Below are 19,606 nucleotides of genomic sequence, written 5' to 3' on the forward strand. Positions count from 1 at the left end.
TTTGCCTTACACGGGCAAGTCTCTACCATCTGAGGTACCCAAGCATGATTCACGCCCCGTACCTCATCTCCTACCTTCCAAACTTCACAGAAACTCTCCTGCGAAACTTGCAGAACTAGGACTCCTTTCTTCCAGTAAGAGGGATATCACCTAGGTCAATACAGACTCAGAGTGCTTGAGATTGCGTTTCAGTTGCTTCTTTAGTCAATAAGATCCCAGTCTTCATTTTCTCCGGCATGGCAACTTTTCCAAACTTCTCTTTTAATATTCTCCTCAAAAAATGTAGGTTTCATTGTTGTGCTAGTCCTTGTATACATGAGGTATTGAGTAAATTGTTTGATTTCTTATTTCCTAGCCTGGTCCTTTTCCCAAGGCATGGTTAGCAAAGAGGTGGCAGAGGGTCCACACTAAAATTTCTTATTCCAGTCACTAAGACAGTGAGTTCCACATGGTCATTCTCTGGTCTAAGTTTAACTCACACCATCTACAGCAGTCAATGGCTCTCCTCAGGGGTGTCATCCAGCCATAGCAACATCAACCTGACTTGATGTTCATTGCTCACATTTAGATTAAAACTGAAGAAACTGCAAAAAGGTGGGAATTTAAGGAGATGAGACCTGGATAAACTGAAAGAACCAGAGGTTGTACAGAGTATCAGGGAGAGCATAAGGGAACAATTGACAGGAATGGGGGAAAGAAATACAGTAGAAGATGAATGGGTAGCTTTGAGAGATGAAGTACTGAACGCAGCAGAGGATCAAGTAGGTAAAAAGACGAGGGCTAGTAGAAATCCTTGGGTAACAGAAAAAATACTGAATTTAATTGATGAAATGAGAATATATAAAAATGCAGTAAATGAAGCAGGCAAAAAGGAATACAAACATCTCAAAAATGAGATCGACAGGAAGTGCAAAATGGCTAAGCAGGGATGGCTAGAGGACAAATGTAAGGATGTAGAGGCTTATCTCACTAGGAGTAAGATAGACACTGCCTACAGGAAAATTAAAGAGACCTTTGGAGAAAAGAGAACCACTTGTATGAATATCAAGAACTCAGATGGAAACCCAGTTCTAAGCAAAGAAGGGAAAGCAGAAAGGTGGAAGGAGTATAAAGAGGATCTATAAAAGGACGATGTATTTGAGGACAACATTACGGAAATGGAAGAGGATGTAGATGAAGATGAAATGCGAGATACAATACTGCGTGAAGGGTTTGACAGAGCACTGAAATACCTGAGTCGAAACAAGGCTCCGGGAGTAGACAACATTCCATTAGAACTACTGACGGCCTTGGGAGAGCCAGTCCTGACAAAACTCTACCATCTGGTGAGCAAGATGTATGAGACAGGTGAAATACCCTCAGACTTCAAGAAGAATATAATAATACCAATCCCAAAGAAAGCAGGTGCTGACAGATGTGAAAATTACCGAACAATCAGTTTAATACGTCACGGATGCAAAATACTAACGCAAATTGACGAATGGAAAAACTGATAGAAGCCGACCTCGGGGAAGATCAGTTTGGATTCCGTAGAAATATTGGAACACGTGAGGCAATACTGACCCTACCACTTATCTTAGAAGCTAGATTAAGAAAAGGCAAACCTACGTTCCTAGCATTTGTAGACTTAGAGAAAGCTTTTGACAATGTTGACTGGAATAATCTCTTTCAAATTCTGAAGGTGGCAGGGGTAAAATACAGGGAGCGAAAGGCTATTTACAATTTGTACAGAAACCAGATGGCAGTTATACGAGTCAAGGGACATAAAAGGGAAGCAATGGTTGGGAAGGGAGTGAGACAGGGTTGTAGCCTCTCCCCGATGTTATTCAATCTGTATATTGAGCAAGCAGTGAATGAAACAAAACAAACATTCGGAGTAGCTATTAAAATCCATGGAGAAGAAATAAAAACTTTGAGGTTCGCCGATGACATTGTAATTCTGTCAGAGACAGTAAAGGACTTGGAAGATCAGTTGAATGGAATGGATAGTGTCTTGAAGGGAGGATATAAGATGAACATCAACAAAAGCAAAACGAGGATAATGGAATGTAGTCGAATTAAGTCCGGTGATGCTGAGGGAATTAGATTAGCCGGCCGAAGTGGCCGTGCGGTTAAAGGCGCTGCAGTCTGGAACCGCAAGACCGCTCCGGTCGCAGGTTCGAATCCTGCCTCGGGCATGGCTGTTTGTGATGTCCTTAGGTTAGTTAGGTTTAACTAGTTCTAAGTTCTAGGGGACTAATGACCTCAGAAGTTGAGTCCCATAGTGCTCAGAGCCATTTGAACCATTTTTGAATTAGATTAGGAAATGAGACACTTAAAGTAGTAAAGGAGTTTTGCTATTTGGGGAGCAAAATAACTGATGATGGTCGAAGTAGACAGGATATAAAATGTAGACTGGCAATGGCAAGCAAAGTGTTTCTGAAGAAAACTTTTTTAACATCGAGTATAGATTTAAATGTCAGGAAGTCATTTCTGAAAGTATTTGTGTGGAGTGAAACATGGACTATAACTAGTTTGGACAAGAAGAGAATAGAAGCTTTTGAAATGTGGTGCTACAGAAGAATGCTGAAGATCAGATGGGTAGATCATATAACTAATGAGGAGGTACTGAATAGAATTGGGGAGAAGAGGAGTTTGTGGCACAACTTGACTAGAAAAAGGAATCGGTTGGTAGGACATGTTCTGAGGCATCAAGGGATCACCAATTTAGTATTGGAGGGAAGCGTGGAGGGTAAAAATCATAGAGGGAGACCAAGAGATAAATACACTAAACAGATTCAGAAAGATGTAGGTTGCAGTAAGTACTGGGAGATTAAGAAGCTCACACAGGATAGAGTAGTATGGAGAGCTGCATCAAACCAATCTCAGGACTGAAGACAACAACAACAACAACAACAACAGTAAGGCAACAGGTCAGGCAGCAGAAATTTGAGTCCTACGTTTCAGTGGGCTAAATATGAGAGAGTACACAACTCTATGCCAGATTGGTTACTGTATTGATTTTCTTAAAGGAGTACTTATACCATTTGCTGAGAATGCATAGGTAATCACCATACACCATGGATAGATGGGTGGAGGGTGTGGAAGCAGTAGGTTACCATATGTTGTGGGTGGGATAATTTCAGAAGAGGAGAATGTCTTGTAAGAATAACTCCTATCTGACAGTTTAGAAAAGTAGTGGTGGAAGGGAGGACCCAGGTGGTGTGGGTTATGAATCAGTCATTGAAATCAAGCATGCAAGATTAGCAATCTATCGTTTTCAATATTGCTGCTATTCCAATTGGGATTTTTCACTGACTGACACTGTACAGGTAATATTTGTTACTGCCACTTTGTAAATTAATACTGTAATCTACCTCATCACTGAAATTTTTTATGTTCAGTTTAATCAACTACTTTAATTTTAGCAATTTTTAATTTATACTGTAGAATAATTGTAATGCATGGTTTTATTTTTTTATACTTCAGTTCCAGTATAGTAAACACTTAAGTCTGTAATTATTAGCATATTTTGTTACAGCACACTTTATGTTACTAATTGTAATTTTTTTGGTGGTGGTGATGGTGGTGGGGAGAGGGGGGGGGGTTGTGATAAACATGGCTTGTTATATATCCATACAGTTCTTTTGTTTGCTGGATCAACAGAGCATGAATGAATGAATGAATGAATGAATGAATGTACAATCAACACATCCATATACTTAAGTATGCTTCAACAGCCAGAGTCAGTTGACTTAACATTTTCTGAGTATGTACTACGTCATAATGTAAAAAACTATACTGGAGATGCCAACATTTTGGCCACTGTTACAATGGCCTTCTTTAAGATCTTCTCAAAGAAGGCCACTTTCACTGTGGCCGAAACATTTGTTTCATCAGTATAATTTTTTACACTGCCATCTCCACTCAATCCCACACTCACTGACAGCCCTGTTCCCAGGCCTGCTCCCCTCCCCATTTCACTCCATCATTCTTCACTCTCACTCTCTCCACTCTACTGCAGTCTCCTTCCTCTGGCCTATCTTACCATACCTACCTATTCCTCCATTTCACACAAAACTTCCCAGTGCCTGCAGCAGAGCCTTCTGATCAGTACCACATTCCTATCCCATATCACTCAGTTCACCTGACATAGCACCTCAAACCTGTCAAGCTGAAATACCAAGGCAACTGTGGTAAATACCTATGCAATAAAGCGAAGTGGGACCTGTAAGTGTCAAGAGACACAAAAAGGAGGCAAAGCCTTCTAGGTGATGCAATGACACAGATAAGATTTTAATATCAAAGTATTAGGGATCTTTGACTTTTATTTACTTGATAGAACAAGTTAAAACAGATCTTTGCACATAAATGTAAAGTTCAACAGTTCACTTGCTACTTGCAGCTAAGGCTATGGTTGTCTGTTCTCAATAGCATCCATTGTCTTTTTTGTATACAGATGGACCATTTTGCTAGTTGTGTTTGTCACTTTACCATGAATTCAATGTAGCAGACTTCACTCTTGTATGAGAGCAGTTGCACCGTAAAGTAGTTGTGAGTCTGTAACTTACCAAACGAAAGCGTTGGTATGTTGATAGGAGACAATAAAACACACACACACACACACACACACACCAAAAAATCACTATATGTGTGCATGTGCGAGTGTATACCTGTCCTTTTTTCCCCCTAAGGTAAATCTTTCCACTCCCGGGATTGGAATGACTCCTTACCCTCTCCCTTAAAACCCACATCCTTTTGTCTTTCCCTCTCCTTCCCTCTTTCCTATTACAGATCACAGTTAATTGTTTTTCGAAATATCTCATCAGTTGTTTTACATGCTCTCTGTTTTCATTTGGGTCGGCTTACACTGTATTTTTTATGTATTACTTAATGAATGTACTTCAATGGTTACAATCCCAAATCCTAACTTACAATTAAAAATAGTGCATGTTTTGTTTTAGCATGATCTAGGCGCCACACTGCACTGAGGAGAATGAAGGAGCTGTGCATTTAGCATTTGAGCTAGGAATCTGACTAATCATCTCAGAGTATTTGAACAAAAGTACAATGTCATTTTGTCCCAAATCACTTTTTCCATATCCGTAACCTATTTTTTTGAAATCTGTCTGGTGTCCACTGCAGGAATACTGTGGCTGTATTGAAATCATTATTATACTAATAGATTTGTACTTCAAGACCATTTAATTAGGCAGATATCATACTTTAGACTTGGGACTCACCCTTCAAACTTTAAAATAGATCTTCTTGGATGGAATTCATAGCCCATTTCATTTACCTGAGGTTAACTGTGGAACCTATAAAAGAGTTGAACTTTTTTGTAAGAGACCAATGATAGCCTTGAAAGAATACCACAATGGAATGATACTTGTTAGAAGTTTAACAGGGATAATGTAAAACTGTTTGTGTACTAACAGTCTGCTGAACAGCATCAATTAAGGCTATATCAATGACCATACGAACACCAATGATCTGCATTTCATTAGAAACATGGATGCAGTTACTTTTCCTCTCAGAACTAAGGCGAATAAAATTGTAAGATAAGATTACAATAGAGCCTTGCATGTTTTCATTGTCTATTCAGTCTTTAGCGAAGTACCTTTTTCCCTCTGATAGAAACAGGACAGTATACGTACCAGAAAAGATGGGCCAAATCTGTCCATAAACACTATTGGTGAGACCAGTTTACATCTGCATAGCATTTATATGGTGAAGTACTTGATACTGAAAGCAAAATATTGTGTTCTAATATTTCATCTTATATCTCACTCTATGTATTCAGTTATCTTGTGGGCAAAACTTGCAAATAAATAAATAAATAAGACTAACACAGATCACACTCTTATTCAAACTAGTAAATTCTTTTACACAGTCTAGACACATTGATGTGACCACTGCCTGTGTTCGACGTAAACATGAAATAACAACTCACAGACGGCAGGTGGCAGCCCAGCTGTGGTCAGAGTGTAACACGCATGGCAAAATGGTGCTATCCAAAACTAGCACTGAAGCAACTGTGGTGCACCATGGGCCACAGTTTACAGGGGTGAATGACAGCTGCTGAGGTGTCTATGGACAAACAGATGTGCAAATGTTGAGTATCTGACCACCCAGACAAACGACGAAGCTACCAACAGTGTCTTCTCAATTAACATACAGCGAACGTTTACATGTATGGGTCTCCACAGCAGGGTGCCTAGTTCAGGCACCTGTGCTGTTCATTGGCAACAAAGGCTGGAATTTGCATACCAATATTCCAATTGGACAGTCAGCGAATAGCGACAGGTGGCCTTTTCAGATGAATCAAGTTTTAAGCTCCGAAATGTCTTAAAGTAAACACCTTACACCAATTATCAGAAGGATCCAGGCAGAGGAGGGAGCATAATGGTGTAGGGAATGTTTTTGTGACATTCGCTGGATGATTCCGTCATTCTGAAAGGCACAATGGATCAACCCACGTATGCATCTATCCTTGGAGCCATGTCCATTACTGCATGCAGATCATTTTTTCCTCAGCACAATAGCATCTATCAGGAGGACAATGCAACACGTCACGCAGCTCACAGTGTATATGCATGATCCGAAGAGCACCAGGATGAGTTTACTGCACTCCCCTGACCATTTAACTCCACAGATTTAAATCCAATCCAAAACACGTGGTACCATCTCAATCACATTGTTTGCTTCGCGGGTCCTCAGCCAAGAAACCTGGTGCGGCTAGCCACAGCATTTACATCAGCATCTCTATTAGTACCTTACAGAACTTCACTGACACACTGTGCATCTTGCAGCAGTGTGCACTGCAAAAGGTGGTTATTTGGAATTTTGACAAGTGGCCACAATGTGACTGAACAGAATAGTTTTCTTAAACTATTTGATTTCTTTAAACATGCACTTATCATGCATTTTTGTGTCTATATCTAAGATACGAATTCACTGTAGAACTACCTTACTAAATGTCAGGAAAATGTGTAAATTGCATGGCACAGCTCCTAAACTTATTCAAGGCAAAAAATAATACTGTCAAAAATGCCAGTGAAACAACCAGATAACAGCCTTCCCTCAATTCCTTTGCAGATTTTATTCCATAGTTTATGGACAGCAACAGCAGCAGGAGTAGAAGTAGTAGTTGTTGTTGTTATTGGCGGTGGTAGTCACAGTTGTGCGGTGGTCACAGCTGTTGTGCTCATAATACAGTAAAAAAATTTTCCCTAGCACATCATTTGATCCAGCACAAAAAAAATGTCATGGTGGCTACAGGAGAAGAGTGCACATGGGATCCAAAGTTACTTGGAGCATGTTCGGAGTGTGAGAGTGATAGAAAACATAAAAATCAGCAAAAGAAGAAATGAAGTTTGAGAACTGGCAGAAATGCAAAAGAGGGACTGAGGGGTAATTACACTGATAAATGGGCAGAAGATTCCTCGGATACGCACAGGAGGTAGGTATGTCAATGTTTACAAGAAACACTCAAACATTATTTAGAAAACATGAGAATTGTATGTTTAATCTACATCCATACTCCGCAAACCAGTGAAGTGCTGGCAGCGATTATTTACCATTGTATCAGTTATTACGGTTTCTTTCGATTGCAGTCAAGTAAGGAGTGCAGGAGGAAAAGTGATTTAAATGTTTCTGTGTGCATGCTGCAATTAATCTCACCTTGCCCTCATGATCCCTAAGGGAGCAACATGTAGTGAGTTGTAGAATATTCCTTGTGTCATCATTACAAGCTAATTCTTGGAACTTTGTAAGTAGGCTTTCTCAGAATAGTTTGCATTTACCTTCAGCACTCTGCCAGATCATTGCTTCCACCATCTCCATGACACTTTTCCACAGATCAAACAAATGTGTGACCATTTGCACTGTCCTTCTTCGTATATATTCAATATCCTCTGTTAGTCCTGTCTGGCACAGGTTCCACACACTTAAGTGGTATTCTAGGGTGGGTTGCACAAATTATTTGTAAGCATTCTCTTTTATAGGCTCATAGCATTTCACTGGTACTCTATGAACAAACTGAATCTGCCACTTGCTTTACCTACGAATGAACCTGTGCGATCGTTCCAGTACATATCCCTCCAAAGTGTTACCCCATGTTTTTTGTGTGAATTAACTGATACAGTCATGACTCATTAATATTTTAGACAAAAGAAACTTTGGTTTTGCATTTTGTGAAGAGCACAATTTTACATTTCTGAATATTTAAAGCATGCTGCTAATCTTTGCACCACTCTGAAATCTTGTCATGATATGACTGAATATCCGTGCAGCATTTTTCAGGCAATACTTTATTATAGTTACATGCATCATCTGTGATAAGCCTAATGTTACTATGATGTTAACAAAGTCATTAATAAGCAACATGAACACTAGTACACATTCATAGGTAACTCCACATCTGTTGATGACTGTCCACGAAAGCCTCACTCCAGTCATAAAATTCACTTGATATCTCATATGATTGTACTTTTGATAGTAAGTGTAGTTGTAGTACTGAGTAAAATGCTTATAGGAAATCAGGAAATACTGCATATACCTGTCTTGATTCATGCCTTTCGGTATGTGAGAGTTGGATTTCATACGATCAATTTCTTCAGAATAAATTATTGTTGATGTGGAGGAGGTCATTCTGTTCAAGATTCCTCATCATTTTTTTAGCTCAGAATGTGTTGTAAGATTGTACAACAAATAGCTGTCAAGGGTATTGGTTGGTAGTTTCATGGATCACTACTGCCACTCTTCTTGTAGAGTGGTGTGACCTGTGCTTTCTTCCCACCACTGAGCAGGCATTTTTGTTGAGGGACCTATGGTACATTATGACTAACAGAGGTGCTAACTCAATCACAAATCCTGTACAGGATCCAACAGGGATTCCATTGGGCCATGGAGTTTTGATAAATTTTAAGTGATTTCAGCTGTTTCTCAACACCACTTACACTAATATCTACACCACTCATTTTTGCAGTGATGTCAGAATGAAATTGGGGGAACACTCCTGGATTTCTTTTTGTAAAGGAACATTTGAAAACTGAGTTCAGCATATCTGCTTTGCTATCCTCAATTAAAGTTTCTAATTCATCCTTGAGTGTCTCGAGTGGTACCACTAACAGCCTTTACATACAAATAGAATTTGGGTTTTATTGGAGTTCTTATTGTAATATTCTGATATTGTAGTCATTGATGTCTTCACAAGTTTCTTTAAAATGACTGTATACCACAGGAGGTCCCTCAAATCCTGAACTCTTCTACTGGGTACATATCAACACAGTGAATAGTCAACTATTCTTTTAAACTTGAGCCATATTTCCTCTACATGCTCTGGTCCAAGCTGAAAGTTTCAGGTTCCTCACTGAGATATGACACTACTGCCTATCTAGTTTACTGAACAAAAAGATAATTCTATTTGTTTTAGCTGTCCTCCGTATTGGTAATAAGTGTTGCTACAACTTCCTCGCTGTCACCAATACCAGTTACTATGCAGCCATCCTCAAACAGGTCCGATGTATTTGTTGCTGTTTGTATAATACTGTACACAGTCCTACCCCAATTAGCAACACCCAGGTCACTGCACTCCTTTTGTTTTATTAAGAAAGAGGTGGCAAGTGATAGGAAGGCATCCCTTCAAGTAGTATATTGACCTTCGTCTTGTAATAATTATGAACAAAACTTTACATGTACTGGTATCACAAACAGTCTTCAGTTTAAAGAAGGCTTCCCTCCTTGAGCTTCATTACAGTAGGGGAGAGTGGTGAGACTTGATCCCTTTTTTACATTTTATTTTTTAAAGCGGTAGGTATAAACATCAGAAAAGAACTAAAATGTGTAATAAATAGCCAGTTTTTAACTCTTTCTGCCCCTATTTTTAATTCAATCCTTTGCCATTTACTATCATCATAAAAAATTAAAAACTAAAGCCATGCAGAATGGATCAAGTCTCACCATATGTGGGACACTTGATCCCATTTATGGGGAGACTTGATCCGCCACTTCGTTGTGGTAAATGAAACAATTTATTCATTATTCAAACTAAATTTTGTTTTGTTTGTAAGATTTATAAGATGAACTGAGGTTTACTAACAAAAGAAATTCACATAATAACTTTAGAAACAAATTCATTGATGATCTCTAAAGGCATTGCTTGAAGTGCGATCTGTAGCCTACAAAACATGTGACGAGATCATAAAAAAGTCACTTAGTTTTCAAATATGTATTTTAAATAGTTGAATTTACTTTAAAAAAATTAGAATTAGCATGTTTAGTGTATCCAAGATCATATATGAGATAAAGCACATTCATACAAAGAAAAAACAAGTATACTTCTTGAGAAAATCAATAACGGCTGCCTGTGTTTGAAGTATTTAACATGATGAAATTATAGACAAACATACAAATTATTGAATATTAAAGCCCTCAAATTTGACACTGTTAAAAATGAAACTGGTAACTCAGTCATTCTTTGAAGAAAATGCTGGAGATGGAATGACTCGTACAATTTGGTTCCGTTCAATGTCACATATGTCTTCAGCTTCTGGCCACTTGAACCGTTGACCCTCTATCTTCCTCGCACATTTTATGGTGAAATTCTCTTCATCAGGAACATTGACAATCTCTCCCACATAATGTTTTTCAGATTTCTTTGTTTGGAAGGTAGCAATGATCCATTTTCCAGTGCCTGGTTCATCATTCAAAATTTCACCAGAATCACTGTTACTCAAACTCTCATTATCAAACTCACATGGAGACAGTTCTTCACTTTCTGAAGTTTCTACTTTTGGCTTATACGTTTGTTTCTTGTTTTCAAAGTTCAGCCTCTTAGGTCTTCCCACATGTTTCAATCTTTGTGCTTTTCTTGCTCTGAGTTCTTCCTCAAGTTTATCTTTTACCGGTGTGTTTGTTAGGATTGCGGTACATGCTCGTTTCCTTCCTCGTCTAGTTGTAGTGTGAGCTGCTGCCTTAGGATGTGGTCTGATATCTTCAAAGGATCTGTATCCAATAGTGCTAGGTCTAATTCCAGAAGATGAAGGTGTTGATAATGAAACAAACTCTTTTGGAGAATCACAGACTTCCACAGATTGTAAGTGGTCTGTTGTATATACAGACAAAAATTCATCATCTGTAAATATATCAGAGTTAAATGGCCATATGCCTGAAACCCGAAAACCACTAATCACATTGCTAGGTGTAAAAGCTTTAGGGAAAGCTCTACCAAAAATCTCGGAGATATCATAGATAGAGATAGTTTTCCCTGGATGCGCTGTCATCCAGTCTCCTGCAGCAGAATTGTAATATGCCTTCAGTGGACCATACACTGACCTATCAAGGGGCTGCATTTTGTGGGATGTATGGGGAGGAATTGTCAAAAGAGTAATTCCATTTTCTTTTGCAAAATGTAAGGATTCCAAACTAATATGACTATCATGATTGTCCATGATGATAAGTGCTTTGTGTTGAGCACTGCATTTTACATACTTATGAAAATGTTTTAAAAACAAAACAAAATTATCAGCTGTCATCCAACCGCTGGAATGAGTGGAACCACTGGTTCCAGGAGGAGCTCCATGCAGCATCCTATCCTGCCAGTTCACACGTGGAAAGATCATGAAAGGTGGGATGTGGCCTCCTATAGCATTTATTGCACAACATGCTGTCACAAGTTCACCTCTCTCGGCAGAAGTCACTTTTCCTACCTGTTTCTCTCCTCTTACAGCCACTATTTTTCCTGGTTTGTGGACTGTAGTAAGACCCGTTTCGTCTATGTTCCAAATAGATTTTGGACCAAGAACTTCCCTAGTGATAATCTGGCGAAGATTATCAAAAAACTGCCTAACATTGTGTTTATTAAAGCTGCTTCCTCTGCTTATACTGGTTCCTTCTGGTGTACGAAGAGAGAGTTCAGGATGCCTTCTCATGAAACCTCTGAACCAGTCATTTCCAGCTTTGCCCTCTTTCTTTCAATTTTCAGGAATTTTCTTTTTATTTTCAGAAGAAAATTGATATGCAAATGCACACACACTTTTTGCACTCAGGCCATGGTGTAATTTGCTTGCTGTTTTCAAGTATTCACATAAAGAATTTTCTTCCTCAGTTGAAAACACCTGAGACTTGTTGTATGTAGAAGAATAAGAAATTTCAGTATCTTGACTTAACTGTTTCCTAACATAGCGTTTTAAGGTCATTAGTGGGACTTGAAATTCCTTTGATGCTCCTCGGAAACTTTTTCCCCCAAGGCACGCCATTACTGGAAGTTCCATACTTCTAGAGTCAATTTTTTTCCTAGCTTTGACTCCCTCTTTCCTTTTATATGTAAGACCCATAGTTCTGCAATATAAAGCAAAATTACGATACTTTTTGTTTTAATTTATTAGACCTAAGTTTCATTTTCACCCATATTGTATAATTCAATGCATTATATTACAATAAAATGCCTATATATTATCATTTGTTGGGTGTTGTATGTCTTACAATAGTGTGATACCAGGAGAACAATTAAATCTTTGGGAAACATTAGAACAGGGACACTTGATCCCTGGATCAAGTCTCACCAAGTTCTTGAGGATCAAGTCTCCCCATAAGACACAAGTACACAAAATTGCTTCTGAATGCCCCCTAACCTACAATTAGCATTTATTTTCAGTTATACTTTATGCCTTAAAGTATGAACTTTTATAGGAAACAGTTACCAGCATTATTTCTTACTGAATTAATATGTAAAAATAATTGGATTCGCTTACCAAAATAAAAGTTAATTCGGTGAAAAATCTTTCTTTCCCTCTAACTGGACAGCAACAACAGTTAAACTCACAGATGCAAATTACAACAATGGAAAGTGGATGGCAAGAAACACTGATGCCAACAAAAAAAAATTTAATTCCCCAAAATGGCCAAAATAATGGGAGGAACAAGTCTCCCCACTGATAAAGTCTCACCACTCTCCCCTATGGTTAGAGCTCTCAAAACTAACAGCAAGAGGAATACTGTGAATGGTATTTTGGCCTGGCAACAAAGGAAGAGTGAATCCATTAATAATCACTTGCTGTAGTCCCAGTCATCACACCTAAGACCTTCGCTTGCTACACCAGAGAAAGATGGCTCAGTGTCATCTAAACAGTGTGAAAAAAATATTGGAACACGGGCTTGGGATAAGTACCGGGAAATGTACACAGTAACAATTATGGTACACTGAGGAAGTTTTAAGAGTAATGAATTTCAGTTCTATTTATATTTCATTTACCACTCTTGGTTCATATTACTCTCTAGTTGTTGTGGGAGCTGTAACTACAGACTAAGAATAAGTAAGCAGCTGTAGACTGTCTTATTGCTAACAATTTTCACACACATTATATGAGAGTGAGAAATTTATGGATAGGAAATAACAAAGCACTGTTCAGAACTTGCCAACACAGGAAATGTTATTGCCACCGCCAGTTGTCAAATTTTTATCCTTATGAACACCAGAAAACCTGTTGTACAAATTGCTATTGTAAGAACTGATTTCTAATTTGAAAACTAAACAGGAATGAAGAACTGTCTGTACAATAAATTACGGTGTAAATCCAATGAAAACACTGACACTAAAATTTACATCACTTTCGAGAAGTCAATTAACAATCTGTCAGATTTCTCTCTCTTGCTTGACGATTGCACCGGTACATCACTCCACAAAGCATGCATTCCTGCAGTAGTGCGGTCAAGAAACCGTGTGTAGGCTTATAGAAACAGTTTATTAACCAATTAACGAAGTAAGCAAGCGCATGTTATGCATTTATACACCAGCATACACACAATCCCTACAAACTGCACAGTAGTAAATTTTAATAAACCTGTTTAGCACATAGAGGGGTCACTAAAACAATTCGAAAACATATCCAAGTCGAACATAGTATCCTACTGATGTTTTTAGTCAAACAGGCAGAAGCCAAGGGGATTTACTGACAACTGTGAAAAATCACATAAGAACGAAAAACATAACAGGTATTTCGAAAAATGACTTTTTTTTAATGATCATGTTCAACCAGTGACAACCGACAAACCGAAATGTTTTCGTCAGAACTGGTAACTCACTGCACAATTTGAAATAAAGGCTCCCTTTTTCAAGAGTACCCTTGTATCTTATGTACAGTGGAACGAAAACAATCCTTAATCTCCATATCAACAAACTACCTTTAAGTTTTCAATAAATGGTGATTCTGAATCGCAAATACATACTATTATTTGACTGACAACGATGTTGTTTTATTCATATCCCAATGTTGACATGTTTCAATCGCAAGCACTTCAGACCTTATTTACATCACAAAAACATTTCCCCTGTCATGTACATCTCTGACTCTTTTATGGCTCTGGTGATGTCAGCCCAGTGCGGCCAACGTAAAGAAGTTCTAAAACGCAGATGAACAATATAGCAAATAAGGATGTGGTCATAATGAAATGACCATAATGAAACCCAAAACAAAATTACGAACAAGAACGTCTCACAATCTATAAAGGGACCATATTATCAAGGATAGAAGTCCTGAAGAGATAGCTCTTCTTGTACCTACGCAACACACTTTTTTTCTTTTTTTAAATCGGCAAACCGAACAATTTGGTGGAAGCCTACACACAGACCGACTAACAGCACACTGCTCTTGTTGCTTGCTGCTTGTTCTTTATGTTGGATCTGTTGACGTTATGCTGCTCGAGATGATGCTTGGTCTCACAAAAAACTGGTAACGATAGTCTCAGAAAATATCATATTACACAAACATAAGATTTTAATTTCAGATAAACAGTAGCTTTTCTTTAAGTATTTTAAAAGCAATACTTTGGACATGTTTAGTTAGTAGTCAGCAAATTGTTCTTGATATTAATGGTGTTGTACGTTGAATCAGCATTGATTCAGTTCTTCACTGAAAAAATGCTGTTTCACGTCAGTATGCTTGCTTCTTCTTAATACTTACCATATCAACACAAAATGTAACTGTATGTTTTTATTCAGCAATTCTTCTACGAAACTCTTAAACCTTCATCTCTTGAGACCATTGAGCTGCAAAAATATATTAGAAATACTGAATAGAATAGTGAAAGTGAGTGGAGTTGAGGTTTATTTAAGGAACCAGTGATATTTACAATATCTTCACAATACATTTGATATTAATGTTGTCGTTGTTGTGGCCTCCAGTCCAGAGATTTGTTTGATTCTGCTCTCCATGCTACTCTATCCTGTGCAAGCTTCTCCCAGTACCTACTGCAACCTACATCCTTTTGGCTCTGCTTACCATATTCATCTCTTGGTTTCCTTCTACGATTTTTACCCTCCACACTGACCTCCAATACTAAATTGGTGATCCCTTGATGCCTCAGAACATTTCCTACCAACTGATCTTTCTTCTAGGCAAGTTGTGCCACAAATTTCTCTTCTCCCCAATTCTATTCAGTACCTCCTCATTAGTTATGTGATCTACCCATCTAATCTCCAGTATTCTTCTGTATCACCACATTTCGAAATCTTCTATTCTCTTCTTGTCTAAACTATTTATCGTCCACGTTTCACTTCCATACATGGCTAAACTCCATACAAATACTTTCAGAAACGACTTCCTGAGGCTTAAATCTATACTCAGTGTTAACAAATTTTTCTTTTTCAGAAACACTTCCTTGCCATTGCCAGTCAACAGTTTATATCCTCTCTACTTCGACCATCATCATTTATTTTGATCGTCAAATACCATAACTCCTATGGTTCATGGTGTGGGTTCCTGTTGTCCTAGTTCATGAACCACGGCAACATATGAGTGGCCAAGTAAGTGGTCCTGACAGTCGGGATACCAGTTACTGTGAAGTAAGGTTGGGCATCTCGGACATATTCTGAGTCGTGGTCACAGTCGTGCTCAGACGGCAAAGACTACCAAATCCACCGGTTAGTCCCTCAACCGTTAGGGGTAAAACGCAATGGGACTCAGGGCAAGTAAGGCTATCAACCTGCTTGATACTGGCAACAATCAGAGAAAAACGCCTCAGACCTTCGGACGTGACGGAGTCCCATCTCTAATTGATAAACCAGGGACTCCTAAGATACGACTCGGCAAACGAATGGTATCGAGATCAGGAGCTATTAATGTCAATGGGGGCTACTCTGGGAAAAAGGTAGAGCTGGCAGAGGTTGCAAGTAAGATGGGGTTGGACGTTTTAGCTGTTAGTGACATTCGGGTAAGGGGTGAGAAAGAAGAGGAAGTGGGAGAATACAAGGTCTACCTGTCAGGAGACAAAGCAGGAGTAGCACAATGGGGTGTAGGGCTTTACATCAGGAAAGAAATGGAACCCAGCGTAGTTGCAATAAGGTATGTAAACGAACGACTGATGTGGATAGATTTGACAGTGTCTAGCAAGAAAATTAGGATTGTGTAAGTATATTCGCATTGTGAAGGAGCAGATCAAGATAAGATAGATAGTTTTTTATGACGCACTCAGTGATATAGTTGTTAGAGTAAATGACAAATACAGTGTTCTGCTCATGGGTGATTTTAATGCCAGGATTGGAAATCGAACAGAAGGGTATGAAAATGTTATGGGTAAATTTGGAGAGGATATGGAGGCCAACAGGGACAGGAAACAACTCTTGGATTTCTGTGCCAGTATGGGCTTAGTAATCACAAACTCCGTTTTTAAACATAAGAACATTCACTGGTATACTTGGGAAGGCAGGGGAACCAGATCTCTCATTGACTATATAATAACAGATCAGGAATTCAGGAAGGCTGTGAGGGACACACGTGTATTCAGGGGATTTTTTGATGACGCTGATCACTATTTTATCTGCAGTGAAATTGATTTTGTGAGGCCAAAAGTGCAGGAGGTCAGGTCCATATGTAGGAGGATAAGAGCGGAGAAACTTCTGGATAAGGAAATCAGGCACAAGTACATAACAGTGATCTCAGAAAGGTACCAGTTAGTTGAATGTAGTCAATTACAGTCATTGGAAAAGGAATGGACAAGGTACAGGGACACAGTACTAGGAGTGACTAAATAATGTCTTGGTACAGTAGTGTGTAAAGGTAGGATGAAGCAAACAGCTTGGTGGAATGACACAGTCAAGGCAGCCTGTAAAAGGAAAAAGAAGGCATATCAAAAATGGTTACATACTAGAACTCAGGTAGACAGAGAAAGTTATGTTGAAGAAAGAAACAAAACCAAACACATAATTGCAGAAGAAATGTTGGGGAAACTTTGGAAACAGGTTGGAGACTTTGGGTCAAGCTGCTGGAAAACCATTCTGGAGTGTAATTAGCAGTCTTCGAAAGGGAGGTAAGAAGGAAATGACAAGTATTTTGGACAGGTCAGGGAAACTGCTGGTGAATCCTGTTGATGCCTTGGGCAGATGGAGGGAATATTTTGAAGAGTTGCTCAATGTAGGTGAAAATACGATCAGTAATATTTCAGATTTCGATGTACAATGGTATAGGAATGATGATGGAAATAGGATCACATTTGAGGAAGTGGAGAAAATGTTCAATAGAGTGCAGTGGAATAAAGCAGCTGGGGTGGATGAAATTAAGTCGGAACTCATGAAATACAGTGGCATGTCAGGTCTTAAAAGGGTACACAGGATAATTGAAATGGTGTGGGAGTCGGATCAGGTTCCATTAGACTGGACGAAAGAAGTAGTCACACCAATCTTTAAACATGGAAACAGAAAACATTGTAACAACTACAGAGGTATCTCTTTTATCAGCACTGTGGCTAAAACCTTCTCAGGTACTGTTGAAAGGAAAGTGCGAGTAGCAGTTGAGGACAAATTGGATGAAAATCAGTGTGGGTTTAGGCCTCTTAGAGGTTGTCAGGACCAGATCTTTAGCTTACGGTAAATAATGGAGAAGTGTTACGAGTGGAACAGGGAATTGTATCTATGCTTTATAGATCTAGGCAAGGCATATGACCGGGTTCCTAGGAGGAAGTTATTGTCTGTTCTACGAGATTATGGAATAGGAAGCAAACTTTTACAAGCAATTAAAGGTCTTTACATAGATAGTCAGGCAGCAGTTAGAGTTGACAGTAAATTGAGTTCATGGTTCAGACTAGTTTCAGGGATAAGACAAGGCTGCAACCTGTCTCCACTGTTGTTCATATTATTTATGGATCATATGTTGAAAACAATAGACTGGCTGGGTGAGATTAAGATATGTGAACACAATTGGCAGATTTGATTGAAAATTTGCAAAGTAATATTTCAGAGCTAGATCATAAATGTAAGGACTATGGTATGAAGATTATCATCTCCAAAACGAAAGAATGTCGGTGGGAAAGAGATATAAACGAATGAGTGCCAAATAGGAGGAACAAAGTTAGAACAGGTAGATGGTTTTACGTACTTAGGATGCATATTCTCACAGGATGGCAACATAGTGAAAGAACTGAAAAGGAGGTGTAGCAAAGCTAAGGCATTGGGCGCTCAGCTACGATCTACTCTCTTCTGCAAGAATGAAGTCAGTACGAAGACTAAGTTATCTGTGCACTGTTCAATCTTTCGACCAACTTTGTTGTATGGGAGCGAAAGCTGGGTGGATTCAGGTTACCTTATCAATAAGGTTGATGTTACGGATATGAAAGTAGCTATTATGATTGCAGGTACTAGTAGATGGGAACAATGGCAGGAGGGTGTCCACAATGAGGAAATCAAAGAAAAACTGGGAATGAACTCTATAGATGTAGCAGTCAGGGCGAACAGGCCTAGATGGTGGTGTCATGTTACACACATGGGAGAAGCAAGGTTACCCAAGAGACTCATAGGTTCAGCCATAGAGGGTAGGAGGAGTCGGGGTAGACCAAGGAGAAGGTACCTGGATTCGGTTAAGAATGATTTTGAAGTAATAAGATTAACATCAGAAGAAGCACCAATGTTAGCACTGAATAGCGGATCATGGAGGAATTTTATAAGGGGGACTATGCTCCAGACTGAACGCTGAAAGGCATAATCAGTCTTAAATGATGATGATGAATACCATAACTCCTTTACTACTTTAAATGTCTCATTTCCTAAACTAATTCCCTCAGCATCACCTGATTTAATTCGACTGCATTCCATTATCCTCATTTTGCTTTTGTTGTTTTCATCTTATATCCTTCTCTGAAGGCACTGTCCATTCCGTGCAGCTGCTCTTCCAGGTCTTTTGCTGTCTCTGACGGAATCACAATGTCATCGGCAAATCTCAAAGTTTTTATTTCTTCTCCATGGATTTTAATTCCCACCTCAAATTTTTCTTTTGCTTCCTTTACTGCTTGCTCAATATACAGATTGAATAATATTGGGGACAGGCTACAAACCTGTCTCACTCCCCCCCCCCCCCATCCATTGCTTCCCTTTCATGCCCCTCGACTCTTATAATTACCATCTGGTTACTGTACAAATTGAGAATAGCTTTTCATTCCCTTTATTTTACCCCTGCCACCTTCAGAATTTGAAAGAGAGTACTCCAGTCAACATTGTCAAAAGCTTTCTGTAAGTTTAGAAATGATAGAAACGTAGGTTTGCCTTTCCTTAATCTATTTTCTAAGATAAGTCGTAGGGTCAGTATTGCCTCATGTGTTCCAACATTTGTACAGAATCCTAACTGATCCTCCCCAAGGT

General features: G+C 38.9%; 1 protein-coding gene across 2 annotated transcripts in view; it reads right to left on the reverse strand.

The window, feature by feature from the left end:
• LOC126162034 (uncharacterized) overlaps positions 1–14,339 on the reverse strand; it is a 202,469-nt gene extending 188,130 nt beyond the window's left edge. The window contains exon 1 of one of the 2 annotated variants that reach the window (XM_049918260.1): positions 14,209–14,339. The gene's annotated coding sequence lies outside the window, so the exon portion shown is untranslated. The remainder of the gene's footprint in view (positions 1–14,208) is intronic. The other variant, XM_049918261.1, reaches the window with a different exon arrangement.
• Positions 14,340–19,606: the final 5,267 nt, after the last annotated feature.

The sequence above is a fragment of the Schistocerca cancellata genome, chromosome 2 (assembly GCF_023864275.1).
Source record: "Schistocerca cancellata isolate TAMUIC-IGC-003103 chromosome 2, iqSchCanc2.1, whole genome shotgun sequence".
Taxonomy (NCBI): Eukaryota; Metazoa; Arthropoda; class Insecta; order Orthoptera; family Acrididae; genus Schistocerca; species Schistocerca cancellata.